Source organism: Callospermophilus lateralis, unplaced genomic scaffold, assembly GCF_048772815.1.
Source record: "Callospermophilus lateralis isolate mCalLat2 unplaced genomic scaffold, mCalLat2.hap1 Scaffold_63, whole genome shotgun sequence".
NCBI classification, from domain to species: Eukaryota; Metazoa; Chordata; class Mammalia; order Rodentia; family Sciuridae; genus Callospermophilus; species Callospermophilus lateralis.
The window spans coordinates 16403769-16421132 of NW_027514713.1; the positions used below are offsets into that span (position 1 = coordinate 16403769).

General features: G+C 44.2%; 1 pseudogene; it reads right to left on the reverse strand.

Moving 5' to 3' along the window:
* Positions 1–17364, reverse strand: part of LOC143637778 (teneurin-4-like) — a 373204-nt pseudogene that overhangs the window by 343269 nt on the left and 12571 nt on the right.

Sequence of the window (17364 nt, forward strand, 5' to 3'; positions counted from 1 at the left end):
AACTATTGTACCTACATTTTAAGCCCTCTTCACCCAGGTTTCCAGCTAGGCAAAGAAACACCCATCAAATCCTCTTCAGAACCAACATGATTTGAATCCCTTCTGGGTGTCTGCTGAGCCATGCCCATTTATTTGGCTCACAGCCCCCCAAAGGGCTTGGAGCAGTGGTGATGGCTGAGTGAATGCTACCAAACAGAGGGATCCCTGCCCTACATCGCTCATACATCAGCAGCACTACCAGCCTGGCTCAGATTTCAGACTCTTTATTGCTCAGGAAGCTGTGAGAAGCAGAAAGAAGCCAGTTTGATTTTTAGGCTTTGGAGGCAAAAAGAGAAAACCTCTCTTGACTTGTGAACTGAGCATATTTGGATGTGGTCGCAGGAATGATGGCCTTACATACTGTGCCCAGCAGAGCTTCACAGGAAAGAACCCATTGACCAGTGGGTGGACAGGACTTCTTCAGAGGGAGACATAGGCCCTGCACCTTCAGTTATGGCTTTTCTGTGAAAAATCCAGAGCCAGCTCAAGCAACAGAACCTCTGTGTCTCTCTACTCCCTTTGTCTTCCCCCTCCCAACCCTGAGGGGTCTTTCCGAGGACTGAGTACAGGCCACATGAGGGGACCAAAAAAATTAGACAAGACAAAAATCTTTCTTCTTGGAGTGCAAAACCTAGATGGGGGCCAGCCAGAACAGAGACCATCTGTGCATATCTGCTCAGGGTCCCTTTGGAAGGGGGCAGCTTAGGGTACATGCCATCTGTCATGTGACTCTGCCCTGCCCAGCTCCACCTACAAATGGCTTGACAAGGAAAGAAGCGTTCAGCTAATCAGATTTGTTCTTTCAGACATTAAAACTGGAAACAGGACTGATGCTCAGAAAAGCAGAATGAAAATATATGCAGTGTCCTTGGCCTCTTTGAAAAGGGGCCAGTTAGAGGCCTACGATCAGCCTCGAATGCAGAAAATCGGGCTAGTTCCATTCTCTAAGACCAGGACACTGGCACCTGCTCTTGATAGCCACGCCAGTCCCTTTGTCTCCCACTCCACCGCAAAGCTTCTTGAGGTCCCATTCCTTGTGCTGGCTTGGGTGCTCCGCCATTCCTTATGTAACCAGAGGCGGTATCTTTCTGAAGGGTTGTCACCTATTCTGTGGCAGGAAATGGTCTAGGTGAGCGATGTGGAAGCAAGTGACATCAAGTGCCTACTATGTTTCAGGCAGAATCTGAAGTGTTCCCACATAAGATATCAAAATCAAATACCCATAACTTGCCCTAACACCAAGCAAAAGTCATCCCTTTTTATAGAGGAAGAACCAGGTCTCCTGAGACCAGCTGTCATGGTCTCCCAATTATCCTTAGGCTTATAAGGGATTCTCTCTCCTCTAGTTGCTCAGAGAAAGGAGAGACCACAGTCGGTCAGGAGACAGTAGTGAAGACTTCCTGGAGATGCTGAAAGTTTGGAAGTAACATTGTGTCTCTGAACCTCTGTTTCTTTTTCTATAAAATGGGAGTGATAGCATGACGTAAGACAGCTGTGTGGAATTGATGCGATGGAGGTCAGAAAACCGAGACGTGCACAAGAGATGCTGAACCTCGCTCATTAGTCCCCTCTCCTCCCTCATCTCTTGCCTTTGTCCAGCCTCCAGGAGCTGTCAGCCCCGGCCTCCTGCCTTCTTCCTGCGCTGGCCCAGCAACCTCAGTCATGTTCTGGATCTGCTCCCAGTCTACTTGGCTGAGGCCTGGCGTTCACTGCACTTATTATTCCAGGCACCCTGTGATTTACTTTTCTAGTGAGTTAATTGCAAAATCCATATGGAGTGGAGGGAAAACATCCACCCGAGCTTGCCATGCAAAGCAGGAACAGAGGAAGCTTTCCATCTTGGCCAGCACAGCCTGCAGAGGCCGGGGGAGGAAGATGCTGCCGCACGGTCTGCAGAAGCCAAAGCTGCCAAGCTCAACGTGAGGCATGAGGTGTTCAGGGCCTAGTTATTCCCCCTTTGTTTTTATTTTCATCCTGCTAGACAGAGATCTTTCTCAGTTTTAGAAACCCACCATGGGTTTCAAAGCTCAGTGTGCACATGAAGCACTTGGGAGGTTTATCTAAAATGCAGATTTCCAAGCTTCTCTGTCCAGTTTCATCCAATAAACCTACAATAGGGCCCAGGATTTGCCCCCACACATGTCTAGTGTGGGTCAAGGGCAGATCAGATGTTCAGAAACAATGATGCAAAGTAAAGGGCTGGAATTGAGACATCAGAAGAATTCAAGAGAGGTTTTTGGTTCCCCCTCTCATCTGCTATGTGTCCTTGAGCAAGTCACTTTATCTCTCTGAGTCTCAGATTTCTTATCTCTACAGCAGGAAAGAGAATATCTCACAGAACCATCCAGAGAATAATGGGACAGATATTGAAAATCCTTGACACAACTTTTGGCACACTGAGGACACTCAAGAAATCAAAGAAACAATTTACTTTTCTTTCCTGGAGAAGGTACTCTTTAAAACTGGCCTGAGGCACCTTTGCTACTGAATGTTAATACATTTCTGTATCTGTTTACAGTCTATAACATCCACACAGGGGCCTTGGGGGAAGCCAGTTCTTGTTTTGAAAGCACTTTGAAGATGAAAAGGTGTCCAATCCTCCAGAGACTTGGTTGGTGGAAGTTAAAACAAATGTTTATTTTAATTTGCTGAGTTATAATTTATTAAAGGCTTCTGGAAAGTGGAAGTACTATTTATGTTCTCACAAGGGACCCAACAGTTTTGATTAGTTTGTAGTTAATTCATTCGTTTGTTCGAGAAACATTTACTAAGCACCTGGGTGCCAGGACAGATGTATAAGTGCCAGCTCCTCTGGGGACTCAGGGGTCTGCACAATGACAGCGACTGCTTACTCCTGCTCTAGAGGATGGGGAAGCCCAGAGATCTGTGACTTCCTAAGGGGCTAGGTTTTAGGAAGGTGATAAGCAGGAAACGACTCCATTTTGAAAGCACCCAGATTGCTATGCAATTTAAAAAGCAATTCTGGTACCAAAAGATGTGCAATTTGAGATGCCTGGAGGAAAGCACTGTTTTCCCTAGAGGTAACCCCTACACCTCTAATTTCTTAGATACTTGGGAAAGGTAGGGAGACTCTCCTAAGCATCAGACCCTAATATCCAAGTGCTCCATGGACACTCTGATTTCAAGTGTCCACAGGTACTTCAGGCTCAATGACGTCTAACACTCCACTTATTATCTTTCTCCAAATCATGCTCTCGCATTTCCTTGCTGCATCCACGTAGCTGCCCTGGCAACTGGTCGATTTGTATTCCCTCAAAATTCACATGTTGAAACCTTATCCCTCGTGTGGTGAGGCCTTCAGGAGGTGATTAGGTCACGAGGCTCTGCCTATGAATGGGATTAGTGCTCTTACTAAAGAGGCTCAAGGGAACTAGTTCACTCTTTCTGCCATGTGAGGACACAGAGAGAAGGCCCCATCTGTGAACCAGAAAGTGGGCCCTCACCAGACAATGAATCTGCTGGTGCTTGATTTTGGACTTCCTAGTCTTCAGAACCGTGAGCCATACATTTCTGTTCTTTATAATTTACTCAGTCTAAGGTATTTTGTTAGAGCAGCCTAAATAATCTGAGACTGATAAAAAACAGGGTCATGAGCCTGTGTCCATTTTCTTCTCCCCTGTCTACCTATATTTGGTTTTTGTTGTTATTATTATTATTGTTATTATTTTGGTTCCTCCATCTAAGCTCCTCTCAAATCTGCATGATCACTATTCTGATTCTGGAGGTTACTGCTCATCTCTAACTTGTATCCATAGGGTGGAACTCAGGGTGAACCTGTGGATCAGGTTCCTTTTTAGAAAGCTTTCAATGATGTCCTGTGCTCTGCAGAATAAGGCTCAAATTCCTATAGACAGTGCCCAAGGCTCTGCTTATGTAGCCTCACCTCTTGTCACACATGCCACCCCATGGGGCTCCAGCAGTCATAGCCCATGTGCACATGAACATGCTGTGACAGTTCCTGGCTAGCCTGACAGAATCCTTTACCGTAAAAGATTCCAGTGATGCCTCCCTCCTCTCATATCTCACAACACAACTCTTCTTCCTTTTTTCCAAGTCACTTTTAAATTTGCTCAGCTATGGAGTCTATGCACTTGTCCCTTCTACTAGCTGGGAACACCTCTGGGGAAGGTGTTCAGTGGTTTGACTGCCTAGCCATTTTCATCCAGGTTGTGTGGAAACTTCAGGTGCTCACCATAGCTACTTCTTTGCTGTTTCTGGGCACATGGGAGGAACTCATTTTCCTGTTCCTTTGCAGTTAGTTGTGGCCCTATGAGTAAGTCAGACTTAGGGCTATAAGAAGCAGCTTAGAAGGCCATTCGCTGCAGGTAGTATAGAGAGAAGATGGTAGAGTCCCTACTATGCAGAGTCCTTAAGAGACTATGTGGAGCAAAATATGTTGGAATAACATAAAAATAAGCTCTGTGAAACCACTTAGACGTTAGGGTTATTTGTAACTGCAACATATACATTTATTGTCATTTTAGCCACTAACATATACTGCCTATAAGAAATCTCATTCCTTATTCCTATATCTTATCTATAATCACTAAAACAGGGCCTGGAAATATCAGGCTCTTCATAAACGTCTGATGGATGAATGAATGTGGGAATGGGGGAATGGACAACGCCTAGAAAACAAAACACGATAGCTACCTGGAGCCAAAAGAAAAGAGCCTGTAATAACCACTGTTTCCCTCCTGTCCCCACAGTGTTATTCTTGTCTCCATTTGTGAGGCACTGGGTTCAATCCTCAGCATCAGATAAAAATAAGTAAATAAAATAAAGGTATTGATTCTATCTACAATTAATATTTAAAAAAAAAAGACCCAAAGGCAGGATTAACCTTTTGATTCCTCTCTCTGAAGTATGTCTATACTGATGACAACCAAAACTGAATGCAGGCCCTGGGGTATACCTTCGTGTTTGGAGGAAGGGCACTGGTGACATGTTTTGCCAGTTTTCGACCAGTCACAATCCTACTTCCAAGGTTATGTCTGGACTTAGCCCCAGTAATGGAGTACTGAGCTTCCTGAACCAGAGACTTCTAATTCTCATAGCACCTCCACCCAGATTATACAATGCCCTCATGAGACCAAATATCTTTATACATGTGGAGAAAACACTCAGTAACTATCCTGAACTCTTTCAGCACATTTCTATTAAGCCATAAAGCAGAGCCTATGAGTTTGGGGTTGATTCTACATATTTTGAAAAGCAAACAAACAAAATAAAGAATACTGTTACTGGGCTGGCAATATAGCTTAGTGGCAGAGAACTTACTCAGCATGCACCAAGCCCTGGGTTCAATCCCTAGTATGCAAAAAGAGAGAGAGAGAGAGAGAGAGAGAGAGAGAGAGAGAGAGAGAGAGAGAGAATGAATGTCAGTCTTGTCACACAGGAGGCTGAGGCAGGAAGATCACAAGTTCAAAGCCAAACTCCAGTGAGACTCAGTCTTAAAAATGGTTGGGGATGTAGCTCATGGGAAAGTGCTACTGGATTTAATTCCCAGTACTGGCAAAAAAATAAAAAAATAAAATAAAAAAATAAGAAAAAAGAAAGAAAGAAAAGAAAGAAAGAACACCATTTTCAAGCCAGAGATTCCTTAAGCTACTTTTGAGCAAGAAGGTTCAGGGACTAGTAAAACTGTCTATTGGGGTTGGGGCTGGGGCTCAGTGGTAGAGCACATGCCTAGCACGTGTGAGGCATAGGGTTCAATCCTCAGCACCAGATAAGAATAAATAAATAAAACAAAGGTATTGAGTCCATATACAACTAAGTAAAATATTTTTTTAAAAAACCTGTCTATTTTCTAGCAGAGAGCATGTTGCTAATGGGGCTGGAAGGGTCACTGTGGGGGCTGTGTGGAGAGTGCTGTGAGCAGGCACCTGGGAGGCAGCAGGACTGTATGGAGAGATGGTAGGGTCCTCGACCAAGGAGGCAGAGGCTCTGTCCTCAGTCATGTTTGTTTTGCCATCCACTTGTTTCTTCAATCTCTAGCTGTGCTATGCTTTAGTTAGTCTATGAGAGCAGGACTTGGAAGCAGGAGTAAGCCCTCGCTGCTGAAACAGGATGGCTTGTAGAAGACTCAGGTTCATATCCCACCACCCTGGACCATTATAACCATCTTCAAGTGCATAATTCAGTGACATTTAGAATTAATGTTCTAGAAAATTCCCTATCCCAAAGAGAAACCCTCTATCTATTAAATCTGCACCGATTACTTCCTTCTCCACTCCTCAAGTCTACGGTGGTTTTAGTTAGAATCCATACTTTAAAACATTGAGGGGTCTATGACTTTGGTGTGAAATTTGGCTGAAACAGATCAAGGTTCATGAGACCCTCAGCATGCTCCTCACTGTGGGAGGCCCAGGTTGAAGCAGTCACAGAAATGTTTTGAAGGAGGCCACCATCAGGGCACTTTGAGGAACATGCCAGAGCTGGAACCAAATCAAGGCATCGAGACCAAGCAAGCAGTGAGAAATGTTGCCAATGGGGTCAAGAAGGCGCTGGACCAGGGAGGGCTTGATGCAGAGGGACTTGGATTTATTCTCTCATGAATCAGAGAATGGAGGCTCAGGCCTTTCTTTCCAATCTGGTGTGTCCCCAGGATAGGTCTGCAGGGGAGGGCCCTGCCTGGCTCCAGCTTGAGCTCAAGCTGCAGAGTTGTGGACTTGGTGGCAGGCAGCCATGGACAGTTAATGAGTGATTTATTGGTGCTGCCATAGCAGCAGCTTCCCTGGGACCTGTTCCTAATTAACAAACACTAATTGGATGATGCCTTTTTTATTTTTTAACTTAAAAAAAAGGAAAAGCCCCCTCCAACCCTTCTTCTCCATCTTAATAGGAGGAAAGACTTTACCTTTGCTTGTTGGTAGAATCTAAAATACAACAAGTATTTTGCAGAAATTCCCACCTGCTCCTTCACTCATGTGCAAACACACCCAAATACCCTCATGTACATTCAAATTTATATACGCTTGTTCCTATGCATGGTCACACTCTTGTTCCTATACCAGCATAATGACAATGATGTCACACACTCACACACTGTTGAGTGGACCTATATTTAACTGGCAATCGCATACAGGCACGCATTCCCACGCTGACACATCTTAGGTCAGCACATAGCCATGTAAACACATTCATACATTCACCACCCTGCTGTTGGCGGCCAGGCCACAGGGTCACCCACGTAGTCTCAGGCAGGAATCTTCTCTGTAGGATCATGTCTCCAGGGAAGGGCTGACTCACTCAGAAGGGGCCCGGGATTAGGTGCTCTGAGCTGGCTTGCTTGGCTGTTAGATGATGTGAGTCACAGAGGGAGCAGGGAAGGGCCCCAGTCTCAGGAGTCCTGGAGTCTGGCATGAAGAGGTGACCTGCACATCATTCAGACCAAAATGTTTTCTCCTGTTATAGCTCATGGGGCACTGAAAAGCTACAAACTCAAGAGTCTGGCTTCTAAATGATAGGAGTTCATAGTGTCTAGCAGCTAGTGGGCATTTATTACAGGATGGATAGTTTTCCCTTCAAAAAATTATGTGGAAGACTTAACCCCCAATACCTCAGAACGTGATCTCATTTGGAAATGGACTTATTGCAGATGAACTTGGTTAAGACAAAGTCATACTGGAGTGGGGTGGACCCCAATCCAGTTTGACTAATGGCCTCATAGGAAGACAGCCGAGTGAACAGTGACACGCAGGCAGAACACCATGAAACAAAGAAGAGAGTTCAGTGACACAGCTGCAAGCCGAGGAATGCCGGGGATAGCCAGAATCCCAGGGCCAGGAAGAGGCAGGGAAAGATTCCTCTACTGATTTCAGAGAACACACCCTGGGATTTCAGACTTCTCCCCTCCAGAACTATAAGGATAGATATCTATTGTTTTAAGTCACCCCCAGGAAAGGAAATACAGCAACCAATAAATACTAGTTTCTTGTCTTCTTTCTGAAACTTTGTCTAGCATTCTGAAATATGGGTATGATTATTCATCAGAACTGAGAACCCATTCTAATCTGCATATTTATGGACTCTCATGTGCAGTCCCTGAACTAGATAAATAAAACATGGTCTTGCCCAGATCAGCATAGATCTGTGAAAAAGTTCTAAGATTAATTACAAAGAGATCACTGAAAGAAAATGAATGCTTCTGACTAAGGGATACACTTTAAAAGGTCTTTGAATTCCCCTCCCAATGAAATCATGCTGAACCCCTGAAGGAAATGGTAAGGTTAACCATCACTTCTACTTAAAAGGTTTTACCCCAGCTTTTGAGCTCTAGATACTGAGTTTCATTAAGACATCGTTTTGGTAGAACACAAAGTTAATAAATAATGGGCAGCTCTTTTTCATATTAATTGGCCAGCTGTGCAGGAATAGAAACTCAATCAAGCCCACCCTTGCTCTCTGGGGATGCCAGGAACAGCTCACTTGGCTGGAGCTATGACAGCAGCTACTAGGAATCACCATGCTCTGCCTGGGCCTGGGCTTCTGCGGGAGAGGATGTTTTGTGGTCCTGGAAACTCCCTGTCTATGAGCACACTTCAGATCTGTCACAGAGCTGTCATGCTCCTTGGACTGATACTGCTCAGCAAGCCATCTCTTCCAATGCCCATAAGCACCTCTATATCAAGAAAGGCTGGGCCAGTGGGAAGCATAGGTTTTAGAGTCAGGCAGATATCTGTGTTTAAACTGAACCTCTACAACTTCTTAGATATGTTGCTTTAGAGGAAGTGCTTACCTTGTCCGAGTCCCTATTTCCTTCCTTATGAGCCAAAAAAAAGAAAATAACAATCTCACAGGGATATTGAGAGAGGATGAAATGAGATTGTGTGTGTGTGTGTACCTGACCCATAACAATTATTTACTGAGTACATATTATCAAATGATTTTTTAAAAACATTTTTTAATTGTCGGTAGATCTTTATCTTTTTATTTATTTATACGTGGTGCTGAGAATCAAACCTAGTGCTTCACACATACCAGGCAAGTGCGCTACCACTGAGCCCCAGCCCCAGCCCCTCAAATGATTAATTAATAGTACTTAATTTATTATTATAACCATAGTTATTATTAAATGAGTCATTTTCATTATTATTCTCTGGACACTGGCAGTTATCATGGGCTTGGGTCACTGAAGGCCTTTGAAGCAGGCTGTCATACCTACTACTATTGTCCTATCCTTTGTCTGTTCAGGATAAGGAAGGGAAAATCAGTCTGTGACAGCCAGAAGCTGGCATGGCACCCTGGGACTGGCTGTGGCATTCTCCTGTTGAATGAACAATGTCATATAAAATTCCAGACAACTCTGTGACCATATACATCACACAGAGTTGTGATGTATATGGTCACAGACAAGGCCATTTTGGAGTCATGTTTTTGGAGTCATCTCTCAACTCAGACAGAACCAAGACCATTGTTCAAATGACAAAATGACCAACCCCCCACCCCTGCCCCCATGCTGACAAATATGAGTGATGGCTACCTATCTTCTAGTTACTACTTTAATCTCACATCATTCTTCCTGATTTCTACATAAGAGTCATTATGATACCCAGGCCTAGAATGGTCCCTGTAATCTGACAGTATCCAGTCCGTTTCCTTGAGACCACCCCAAATCACCAAACACAAGGTCAAATGCTGTCTGCCCTAATACCCTTTGCTGAGACACCCAATGGCTCTTTGTGGTGATCGTTCTTCCTTGTGGCAAAGAGTCCAGTAAACCCATCTTTGTTTATCTACATAGAGGTGGGTTTCTGGAGGTCATTGGAAGGACAACATTCATAAGGACTTTGGTGTTACCTTGGCCTAGCAGGGTGACTGATTTAGGGTAGAAAGATGCCTGAGACTTTCCTCACATCTGACAGCTAGGAATAGCTCTCTCTATAGCCCATTTTGTCTGTCAAGCAGTCATCTTGTCCCCACAACCTCCAAGCTAACTCTTGCCATGAAACTCCTAACTGTGTTCTGGGACTAGTAGTGGTGAGAGGCCATTCTTTGGACTTCCTCCTTCTGTGGTCTTGTTCCAGTTCTTCCGTGGTTCTCTGGCTGCTGGCTACCCAGGGTAGTTTCCAACACTGACACTTTACTTTGCAGGGTGGCTGCTTAGCAAGGCACCTGCTGTCGACTTCTCACTGTGAGTTCTAAGGCACAGACAACACCCGCCCTCCACAGCCTCTGCCTGGCTCATGCTGCTGAATATAGCAGCACAGCATCACTCACCATGCCTTGCCTCATCCCTCCCTATAGTCCCAAATTCATCCACGCCACTATTGACCTAGGAGCACTGTCCTTTCATGAATTTCACTTGAACGCAGTTTACTTTTCCACCTAAGATGCATCATTGCAATTTCTCTTCACTGTAGTTGCCAGCACTAGCAGGCAATTTCTCAGAGAAGTAGTTGACAATCACTCTCTAAGAGGAAGTGCATGAAGGACAATGAGTAAACAAAGGACTACGAAATTGTCATGAGAAGTACACATTGGGTGGGCTGCTTGGGCCATTTTCTAGCCAAATAAGGAGGACATCCAAGAACAGCATGCAAAAGAATTCACATAATAGGCTTAAGACCATGACCTTAGAGAGGTCCACTTGCAAATTGGTGTCTGGGAAGTTGGCTATTAAACGACTTCCCTATTTCTTAAATGATCAGAATGACTTATGATGCTCAGACTACAAAGAACAAATTCATGTTAAACACCAGCTTTCTGTCCAAGAGTCTGGAACTTGGAATACATAGAGTATCTATGTGATGTGTCCTGATGAAAACTTTGGCCCCTGGTTTCCCTTGAGCTTCCCTGGCAGACAGCCCTGGGCAGGTGTCTTCATAACTCTATAGGAATCATGCACCTCCTGTATGACTCTGTGAAGAGGGGACTCTGAGAAGCTTGTGTCTGGCTTCTTTCAAGCTTTGCTTCATGTTCTTTTCCCCTTTGCTGGGATAAATTTTGGTTGTGAGTTCTATGGTATGCTGAGTCCTCTGGAACCCACTGAACCTTGGGCCTGCCCTGACATAGACTCCAAGTTCTAAGGTCCACAGTCAGGGTGGAGAGTCAGGGCTGGACTCAGGTGCCCTGGAGGGAGGAGATGATGGAGTAATTTATGAAATGTCAGGTATTAAAGTGTATTGTGAGCTATTATGCTCTCCATAATTGTGAATAATAAGGACCAGGCTGCTGGGGCAGGCTTTTAAAGACCTTTTTAAATCCATCAGGGGAAAAAGTGACATAATATTTTCTTCAAATAAAATCTATCTTTCAGCCCTCCTACCTCTTGTGCTGAGGTAGTAAGTGATGGAAGGCGGTGGATGCAGCTAGAAAGAAGGCATAAGCGTAAGCAGTTTCTCTCCTGTTGCTGCCAGGTGAGGGATGCCTGGAGGTGACTTGCTCCTAATTGCTGTCTACCTTCTGCCTTTGCCCATTTGGTTCCTGCTTCAAGAGCCTACTTCTGCATTTCCACAGCTCACTTCATGCCCAAGATGGCTCTTCTCTCCTCCCTCTTCCATCTTTACAGCAGCTGGAACTGCAAACAATTTCCCTTTGTTTGTACCACGCTTTGAACCTCGTTTGTTCCATACACTTATTTCCTTCTTGGAGGTGCACTTGGGAAAGCAATTTATTTTGTAGTTAAGGTACTACAAAACTAAGGGCAACAAACTCATTTAGGAGCCAGGCCATGGAGTGGGGGTGGAGAGAAAATTCCTTTTCAATGTTTGGAACATAAAAGGTTTGGCTATTTATTTGAAGGGAAGTATTTCTTCCAGAAGAAGGCTCTTTCTCACAGAGCAGACTGGGAGAAACTGGCCTGGGGAAAAATCAGGCTTGTTGGAGCCTTCACACACTTGGCCCTGATACTGGGAATCATCTCTGGTGGTAAGAGCCAAACTGACCGGCTGCCAGTTGGCATGATGAGCAACGATGCATGGGTGTGGAGGCAGAGAGAAAGGGGGGTTCAGTCCCATCTCTGCCATGCCCCAGCTGTGTGATCTAAAAGCCCTTCTAAACAATGATGAGACTGATGGCTCCCTCAAAGGTTGTCGCAAATGTTAAACAAAATGTGAAAACACCCTGTGAATCGTGAAGTGCTGTGCAATTAATAACACCAGCATACACTTAAGCAGCACTTCCTATGTACCAGGGACTATTCTAAGAGCTTTAATTCTGTTAACTAATTTAATCTTTACAATTATCCTGTGAGGTGGATACCAGAATTGCCCTCATTCTATAGATAAGGAAATGGAGCACCTGGTGAGATTATGAGACTTGCCTTGTGTAACACAAGGTAACACACAAGTGAAAGAACTGGGGTTTGAACCCAGGCAGTATGGCAAAGCCTGTCAGCCACTGTTTTCTTAGAGGGTCTGATCTGGCATATCATCATCTTTTGAACCTGCTAAAACATTGACAATCATTCAAATTGCATTTTTGCCTGCATTTGGCAGTATGTCCAGTGGTAAGAACTTTGGATTTAGACAGTCTTGGGTGGGTATCAGCTCTGTGACTTCCTAATTGGCAAGTTAAGCTTTTGAGACCTCAATTGCATCATCTATAAAATGGGAATCACAAATCCTGTTTAACAGGCTGATAATGGTAATTAAATGAAACAATGCATGCAAACTGTTTGGCATATTACAAATGTATAATGAATAACATCATTATACTTATTGACAAGTAGAGTGAGTAAGAGGAAATAGAGAAAGGGGCAAGAGGATTGGCAAAAGAAGGAGGGAAGAAAAAAAGATGCCATTAATGGGATATGAATCACAATTTATTCACCTTTTCAGATTCTCTTGCGGCCTCCATTTGCTGGGCCATCAGCCAACTGATCCATCCACCTGCCACTGCAGTCAGCTGATCCCTCTTGGACCCACTGAGTTATGCTCAGGGCCCATCAGCTGCTTGTCTTGCTTTCCTCCTAGAGACTATTCTGGAGACATAGTTTTTTTTTTTTTTTTTTTTTTTTTTTTTTGTACAGCCTGCCTAGGAACCTCTGGAGAGGGTGCACCTGCTTAGAGACCAGGTAAGTCTCTTTGCAGGCTGTTTGTTGTAAGAACACACCACCTTGCCTAGTTCCTCGTCTTCCCCTCCCCTCCCTGCTCTGAGATAGTACCTCCCAAATTAGGCATCAGCACTTACATTGCCTCAAGCTCTGTTTTCTAGGAAACCCAGACCAGGGCAAGTTTATCAAGAGGAGAGAAATTGTATATACAAGCAAACTCTTTATAAACTAACTCTGGCAATTAGTGGGATACTCTTTAAAGGATCTCTGAAGTCCAAATTTAGCAGAGGCAGGATCTGAGATCATCAAGTTTATAGTTAATAAAATATAGTTAATGGTCCAGGGCAAATGCATTCTGAATATAGGCTCTAGCCAGATCTGCAGCTTTATTCTGTTGAACTGCTTACAACTCAAGGCTAATGGCAAGTCTTCTCTTCTCAAGAGCAAGATCCCCTGAGATGTCAATCCTCCCCTGAAGCAGGGAAGGTATTTGTTTCCCTGCTTAAAATGTTTCCAGGATTTCTTATCACTTTCAGAGGAAAGGCTGAACTCCAGCTAGCATTTCAGAGCCATCTTCTGCCATGATGGGACCCAGTCTTCCTCTCTGGCCCCATCTCTTCAAGTTTTAGTCATAGTAAAACTTTGTAATTTCCCATATGGTCCATCCTGCCAGGAATCAGACCCCAATCCTCTGACTGCTAATCAAATGCTTCTCTTATTCTCTAGGACTGCTTCCCCTCATCAAAGGAAGCTGGGCTTATGGGTTTGGAAAGTCTGGGGAGGATCTGGTCTTGTCTATGAGCTCTTCCTTAAAGAGCTCTTTGTGGGTTTGCACTGAACCTGCTTCAGGGATCCCATGGGTAATCACTGCCACTCTCCTCATGCCATCTTCAAGTGTCAGACCCACAGACCTCCAGAGCTGCTCTTAACACTTTGCCCCACATGCTTCATCCTAAAGCTAAAGAAAAAGTCATTTCCATGTGGTGGTTCTTCTTCCTGGGTTGATTAGTGTGACATTAAAATTGTGGGAAGGATTCATCCAGGACTTGGCAGGAGCCAAATTTCATTTGGCATGCTAGCTTCACGTGGTGCTCACACGTACCTGCCCTCATTGCCTTTGTGCCAAGTGAGTCCGGCTTTGACTCATCCAGCCCTGGGACCCCCCTCCTCCCCCAAGCCAGCTTTTCCTACTTGGGCATGCTTTAGTTGCTGACCTCAGCCCACAGCTACCCTAGGGTTTATTAATCACCCATGGTCATTTGTAAAGAAGAGAGCTGGGAGGGGGCAGGGGAGAGATGGCCAGGCTTGACAAACCAGGCATTCTAGCAGAATCATTATGCTATTCCTGGGGCCTTGGGCCAGTCTATCTGATCCCAGAATCCATCTTCTTTTGATGGAACCATAAGGCCCTGCTCGGATAATATACTCATTCTCCACAAGGGGCTCTAGAAATAGAAGGCTGACAGTTTGGGGTCAAAACTATCACAGCATTAATCATGAAAAATTTGAGAGGTCACTAAAGAAAGGGAGTTAACATTTGTGAAATTCAACTACATGTTAGGTATGTACCATCTTTTAATCTTTTTAAAAATGAAATCTCTCATAACAAATTCATTTTACATGAAGATCTGGTACTTATAATGCATGCAAAGTGTAACTGAAATAAAAATTCCACCAAACAATACCATGTACAAAGTCCTGTATTCTGCTTCTATTATCTTTATTATGATTATTTTTATTTATTATTTTAAACAATGATGCCGAGTCACAAAATTTATTTCATGATTGGTTATAACCTACAGTTTGAAAAACACTGTCAGGGTTCTTTCATGTATATAATCACCTGTCATTCTCATTCCTATTACACAGGATTGGCATTTATTCCTATATTGCAGATGAGAACACTGAATAGTGAGATTCAGTAATCTTTACAAAAATCATCCAGTTGCTATGTGACTGAGCTGGGATTGAGTGTAAACCCCAAGTCCATTCTCCTTCCAAATTGCCTCACTCCTTGAAATCCCAATGACCCTATTTTGTTGATGGGGTGACTAATTCTCAGAGAAAAGTGACTGGTTCAGGGACATACTCAGATTGGTGGCAGCCTACAGTTGAAAGGAGATTCATCTCTGGATGCCACATAACTGCACTGGAATTAGCTCCTGTGGGCAGGAAGCTCTTCTCCCACCCTTGGTTATTCTCTTTCTTCCCCCAAATGATACTGAGTTAGCTAAAGTTGAAATAGACTCTCTCTGGAACAAAGCTGAGCTTACTGATGGGGAAAAAATGCCTCTCAAATGTCTTTCGGTAAGAATTTTGTCATTGTGCACATCGTTGCTTCCACTGGAATTGAAAGTCATGTTGGCTCAAATTAAAAGCAAAATTCTTTTTTGCTGCACCTCTCTGCACACTCAGCGGGTCTTAACGGAGTTTTGAGAATGCAATCTATCTTAATTTAGCATGGCTTTGGATTGCCCTATCTTTCTTATCCTCCTCTCTCAGTTCAGAAGCAGGCTGCAGTTGGAACAGTATTGCTTACAGAACTCGCCAGTATGCAGTGGATGTGGCGGGCATTGATCTGGGCCAGAACTTCTTAAAGTCCTTTGAGAAGAAACTTCTAAGAAGGGCAATGTCCATGCCTGTCAGGTACTGGCTCCCGGATCACAGGCAATTCCCGCTGAGGTGTTTTGGAGAGGCAGAACAAGGTTAAACTTCACTAAGGCAGTCTGAGGCAACCAAGTAGAAGGAAGGGCTGCAATTATAGCTAAAGGGAAGTCAAGATGACACCAAAACAAGACAGTACCGTGAGTCTCATTGTGGAAGAGAAGGAAAGGCTAGGGGTGGATGGGAGTAAGCCACAAGGTCAGAAACCAAGATGATAAGAGCAGGAAAGAGTGTGGTATAAGGAATGGCTGGGAATGCAATTCATGATCAAAGCCTTGAACTTGAGAGAGAGCATAGGAGAGGCAGCAGCTATAGGACCCTGCAACTGTGTTAAAGTAACTGTGAGGCTAGGAGAAGGATTGGATGTGAGCCCCCTCCCCTGAAAGTACCTAGGAGCTCATTTTGGTCATAGAATTTAAGAGTCTAGAGGTCATCCTTAGTGCTAGCAAGATCCTGGGGTGGAGCAGGGAAGAGAAGCTCTGGTACAGATGCCACCCTTGCTGCCTCCATGGCTCGTCTGTGCCTAAACCCCCATTGCCTCTTTTCTAGGTTACTGCAGTAGCCTCTGACATTTTCCCATTATAGTCTACTCTCAACACAGCATCCAGAATGATCCTGTTCAGCATTAATCAGGCCTTGTCCCTCCTCAGAACCCTCTTTTGGTGTCACCTATAATGGCCTGCCCACATTCAAACCCCAAGTCATCAAAAGGCCTTTTCCACTACTCCAGCCACACTGGCCTCCTGGCTGCTGTCCAAACAAGCCACACATGCTCTGCCTGAGGCCCTTGTACCCGCCCTTTCCTACACCAGCTTTGCTGTTCTTCCAGGTATCCTCCCGACTCACTCCCTCACCTACTGCGAGATTTTGCTCAAACATCACCTTCTCCATGAAGCTTTCTCTGACCACCATATTTAAATTTGCAAATGCCCCTAGGCTGGAACTCACTCTTCCCTTTCCATAACACTTATCATCTTGAGACACCCTATATAATTTAGTTTTTAAAATTTGTTTTTAAAATTTGTTTATCATCAGTCTCCCCTCTAGAATCCAATTCCCACAAGAGTGGACAGTTTTGATCATTGCTGGAACCACAAGATTTCAAACAGTACCTGGCTCCTAGCAAGTGCTCAAGAACAATTATGTAACCATAGACAAGGCACCTGATGTGCCAACCTTACCTCCTAGCACATCCTGCCTCCACGGTCCCCATTTCACATGCTTAAGTTCCAGCCTCACAAGCCACCTCTTCTGTTCATCCACACAGAAGACCCTTTCTTCCCTCTCTTTACTATAAAGTCCTTCCAATCCCTCAAAATATATGGACCAGCACTTCCTCTCTGAAACCTAGACATCTCATGGTTGGACTTTTAGGCCTCTATGATCCTGACTTTAAATGTCTTTTTCCTAACATGTCACAGTTTGAGAGTCGCTTGTTAGAATTCAAGGTCCTTATCAGCTCTGACAGACTGTGAATTCAGTTTCTTTTCCAGAAATTTCTTACACTGACAAATAAATTTATGTTCCGGATACAGCCAGAATATTCCTAGATATTTTCAATATATTTCCTAGACCTTGTATATTTTATCCATTGAAATAATAAAAATTGGTCTCTACAAAGTAGTACAAAATGGGTACCAGAG